We start from the raw sequence: 5252 nt of genomic DNA, 5'->3' as shown, positions 1-5252 counted from the left end.
GCAGTGTGCTGCAGCTGCCAAAAAAGCCAACACAGTGCTAGGCTGCATTAACAGAGGGATAGAATCAAGATCAAGTGAAGTACTAATACCACTTTACAATGCTTTGGTAAGGCCACACCTGGAATACTGCATCCAGTTTTGGTCACCACAATGTAAAAAAGATGTCGAGACTCTAGAAAGGGTACAGAGAAGAGCAACAAAGATGATTAGGGGGCTGGAGGCTAAAACATATAGGGAACGGTTGCTGGAATTGGGTATGTGTAGTTTAATGAAGAGAAGGTTGAGGGGTGACATGATAGCAGTGTTCCAATATCTCAGGGGCTACCACAAAGAAGAGGGAGTCAAGCTATTCTCCAAAGCACCTGAAAGCAGGACAAGAAGCAATGGGTGGAAACTAGTCAAGGAGAGAAGCAACCTAGAACTAAGGAGATACTTCCTGACAGTTAGAACAATTAACCAGTGGAACAACCTGCCTCCAGAGGTTGTGAATGCTCCAACACTGGAGGTTTTTAAGAAGAGACTGGACAGCCATTTGCCTGAAATGGTATAAGGTTTCCTGCCTGAGCAGGGGGTTGGACTAGATGACCTCCAAGGTCCCTTCTAACTTTTATTATTATTGTTGTTGTTGTTGTTATTATTATTATTATTATTATTAATATTAATATTAATATTAATATTAATATTAATAATAATAATGTATCAAGGTATGAAGATCCCTTGCTTTAGAGCTGTCATGATGCTTCTAGCTTGCCTAGTCTGCGGGGAGGAGGAGAAGGTTTAGTATGTATGGGTGGTTGCTATCAGTGTGAGAGCCAAGGTCATTGAAGAGATGTTTTGGCAAATTGAGGTTTTCTTCTCAAACAATGTGACCTGAACTGTCAGAGAGGGGAGGGAAGGTTTTACCCTTTTAATTAACTTTTTCCTGCCATATTGCCAGAGTTAGTATTCTTTCTACTGTGCTGGTATGCTATGCCTAATAAAGCTTTGCATTAGAGATCACAATGTCTCTTGTGGATTTAATTTGTTGGGCTTTTTAACTGGAACCTTGACATAAAATGAAATAAGATAAAGAATACAATAATATTTACCATATTATGACCATATTATGATGTCATTATGAACCTAGTGTTAGATCCATATTAAATATTTCAACATTTACCTGAAACGTAATTGTGGGCTTCCAGCCGAGGGAAGTATGTATTTACCTGTTGTAGCAACAGACTGTTCTGTACCAGCCTACTACCAGCCCTGCAGAAAAGGCAGGGACAACCCCTTTAAAAAAAGGCAAGAGGCTTGAACTAAGCCTGCCAAATTTATTGACACAAAACAGAGCAAACAGAGCAAAACAAAAACATGAACCATGAAACAGGAGCTATTCAAACGGTTGCCTTCAGCAAACCAGCCCTCCCACACATTCCCCTTTTAAGCAGTAAAAGGCGTGGCTTCTCTCTGCCTCCTTCCAAGGTGCCCCATTGCCTTCCTCTGTTTACTCCTGATTGACTGCCTGTGTCGGGCGTCCTTGAACAGGGCCAGCTGTGGGTCATCTTCATCCATGCTGTCAGGCTCACACAGCTGGGTCTGCATCGTAACCAGATGGGGGGGGCCTGGCTGAGGGCTCTGCGAAGCCTCAGGGCTGTCCTCTGCAACACCCCCCTCCTCCTTCTCTGAATCGTCTGACCCAACTGCCAAACCCACAGACTGACCCTGAATCACAACACAGACTTGGTTACCTGAATCATCAGAAATATTGAGTAGTTATAGGAATTCCACACAGACTCTTTTATTTAAATGAATGAAAACCGCTAAAGGAGATTGGAAAACATGTTGAGGTCTATTAGGCTATCCCACCTCCTTTGAACTCCATGCTGTGATAGAATTGATTTGAGAAAGGATCCTAAGCATGAGGGATGAGCATAAAAGTGGAAAAGGGAAATCTAGCTCATTTCTGTGTTACATGTACCCTGCCTATGTTGTAAAAAATGCTCCATTGAAAGGTTAATAAAGAATGGATATATGTAAACTATTGGTCCTAGACTTACTCTGGAAATTGCTATTTGTATTTTAATAGTTCTTTTCAGTGAAGTCTGATTCATTGCTGAGATTTTAACATTTTATAGGATGAGTTATGCCACAAGTTAAATATTTACATCCCCTTATCAATTTAGACATTGTAATAAAAGAGAAGTAGAAAGAGTGTGAATGAAAGTTGAGAGGGGGGGATTAAATAGGTTCAGGTTTGTATGGATTCTGGTTGTGCAAATTATGTTTTCACCAGTGCATATTGTTAGATTACGCCCCTTTATTAGCATAGATATAATAGTGTCCACAATAGTATCCCTCACATTTTGGCTGTGTGTGTTTGTCTGTATCAGGTCCTATGTGACTCACCCTCTGATAAAGTGGTTTTATTGTGTAGTCTATCTATTAGTTTAGATGGTATCTAAAATCAATTTCATAACATCTGTTGGTCTGTCTATTTAACAAAAAGAATGGGCCAGGAAAGGATCCTCTCTCTTGCGGATTTCCTATTGCTACATCTTCATTTCCTTTATCAAGATCCAGGCTGTGCTGATATGAAGTCATCAGACAAAGTCATTCTTATTCTAAGTTGTATCCAATGGTATTTAACTTGAGAAAAAATAATCTTAAGAATTTTTGTTCTTCTCCTTTCCAAGATATCAGCGAATGGCTTAAATTTGATTTTATACTATTTCTGCCCAAGCAACTACATTAGCTGGAAGACATCAGTGGCAAAGTAATCGCTACAATAAATAAACAAACCGAAAGGGAAGAATGAGACTATGTGAAATTATAGCATAATATGTGGTTGAAGAGCAGGCAACACCTCTCTCTCTCTCTCTCTCTCTCTCTCTCTCTCTCTCTCTCTCTCTCTCTCTCTCTCTCTCTCTCTCTCTCTCTCTCCAGTAGTCATAGGAATATATTGCTCCCAGGTACTTTTTAAAGAAGTTGCACAATGTCTGCAATGCTCATTTAGCTTTATTTCAAGAAATATTTGCCAAATTTTACTTCAATGCACAAATGATTTAGAGTTTGATGGATAGCAATTTGATTTATATAAAGAAAGATAAAGCGATAGCAGGCAGTAATCTCAGGTCATTGGCCATGTCTTGAAGATATCCACGGTTGTTGATGGAGATGGCATTATTTTCCAGGATGGCTATACAAATGAGAAAAAATAATAAGTTGATCAAAGTGAGTTTAAAGTAAATTCTTTGCTTTGCAAAGCTGTATCTGTATCTCTATTAGAGGAGAGTTTTCTTACCGTCTACAGCATATAGTTCGCCTTGGACAGTCCCACCTCCCAAAGTTTTCTTACCGTCTACAGCATATAGTTCGCCTTGGACAGTCCCACCTCCCAATTTGAGTGCCAGGACGACACCTGCGTAAGCATTGTCCTCCTGCACCACGACACCTGTGGTGGGCATTCCCTATGAAAAGAGAAAGAGGAGACAGGTAAACGATGAATAAAGATTCCTTAATATTTAAATACATTTTTCCTTGCAAGACACTACCTTCTTCTACAGAATTGCAGGATTCCTTTGTCAATTTATAATTTTATTCATTTGTAACAAAAATATGAAAATAAAAAGCAAATAGTAAGGAACAACAATAGGGAAAGAGGAAAAAGGCAAATGTGGAAAGGGGGGGGGAGAAACAAAAGGCGTTGACTTCCGATTCCCTCTCTTGCAGTAAAATAAGGCATTAAAATCAAATCTTTACTTTTTACATTTCTGTAGTAGTATGAACTAGCCATTTCTCTATCAGCAAGTCAGTCTAGAATCATTGATATCTTTTATTTTTTTCATTTTTATTTTTTTAAATTAACTCAAGGTGGTAGATGTATCTAATACATAGACCCAGAAAGACCCAGCCGGCATTCATCTAAAACTCTTTCCTTCTCTTATTTTCTGCAAAACACCAAGACTGTGAGAAGGTTTGGGCTGAGAGAGAGAGAGAGAGAGAGGGAGGGAGGGAGGGAGGGAGGGAGGGAGGGAGAGAGAGAGAGAGAGAGAGAGAGAGAGAGAGAGAGAGAGAGAGAGAGAGAGAGAGTGGTCCAAATTCACCCAGTGAGCTTTCAGACCTAAGGTGAGATTAGAACTCAGTATCCAGATTTGTAGTGTTTTGCTCTAACCACTAGATCAAACTGTTTCTCCATTGTGCCTCTTTATTCAAATAGAAGATATTTAGCTGAGAATTTGGTAAACCAATACTAAAGTGAAGCAAATCAACAAAAATAAGCTACAATAACAAAAAGAAACCCAATAAAGTTCTTTGAAGAATTTTGAATCAAAAGAAAAATCAATGGCATATTTTTCAAATGTTTGGAGGTTCATGTTGTCAATAGTCTATACTGTTCAAAGCTATTTCTGTAAAGTAAAACAAAAAGATGTTGAAGATTATCCTGCTTTCACTGATGATCACACCTGTTTGAAAAGGAGTGAGTTATCAATCCTTTGTAAATTATCAGTAATTTTGTTTCTTACCTGGTTCAGACAGGAATGCAAGGAAAAGAAATGCGAAAAGCAGATAAAGGATCTTCATGGTGAGACTGGTTCTGGCCCAAATTTTACTCCTGGGACAGAAATGGCTCTCTATTTATGGAGTTATGATGATTGCATCATATCACCTCAGTGAACTATTGCAAAATAGTTCTTACATAAGGCAACGGTGCATCTTCCTTGGATTGAAACACTCCTGTTTGTTAGCTGTTACAAAAGTGCATAGAAGAGCAGCAGACTTCATTTAACATCTATCCTGCTATGGTTATAAAAGATTGGAGGCTCAGGACTTGCAGTGTCCTAATGGGGCAAAGAAAATTCCTTACTGAATTGCTGCCCAAACTCTACAGCACACAATGATAATGCTTGGCCATGTTCACTAATGGCTAGAGTTTGGGCAGAGCCCTTAGAACCAAGTGGTAGAAATCTGGGGTTGGCACTGCTATCATGGGCGACACATTTTTATGGGTGGGTTTTGGGGAAACAGCTACTCTGCTTCTGGGTAGATCTTTGTGGCACTCAGATTAAGCACAGACAGATTTGGCTTTCACTGAAGTATTCCTCCCTCATCCAGGTGATTTCTATTTCCCTGAAGACAGAGAATATATGCAGAGTTGGAAATATTCCTGCAGCCTTAATTGAGGGTTATTAGAAGTCCTGTGGGACACAGAAGGTTAACTGAAATGGAGAAGGAGAGCTGGGTTACAAAAGCTGTGAGTGTTGGTTACATTG

At 39.4% G+C, this 5252-nt stretch overlaps 1 long non-coding RNA gene across 1 annotated transcript; it reads right to left on the bottom strand.

The window, feature by feature from the left end:
• Nucleotides 1–2985: 2985 nt before the first annotated feature.
• LOC308663902 lies at nt 2986–4585 on the bottom strand. The gene is made up of 3 exons (XR_014025528.1): nt 4506–4585; nt 3338–3449; nt 2986–3178 (listed from the first exon to the last, which is right to left on the bottom strand). It is a non-coding gene; the product is annotated as an uncharacterized lncRNA (long non-coding RNA).
• Between the last annotated feature and the right edge of the window lie 667 nt (nt 4586–5252).

Source organism: Vipera berus, assembly GCF_964194415.1.
Source record: "Vipera berus genome assembly, chromosome: 1".
Classification (NCBI taxonomy): Eukaryota; Metazoa; Chordata; class Lepidosauria; order Squamata; family Viperidae; genus Vipera; species Vipera berus.
Note: the sequence above shows the minus strand (reverse complement) of the source record. Positions and strands in the feature narration are given on the sequence as shown.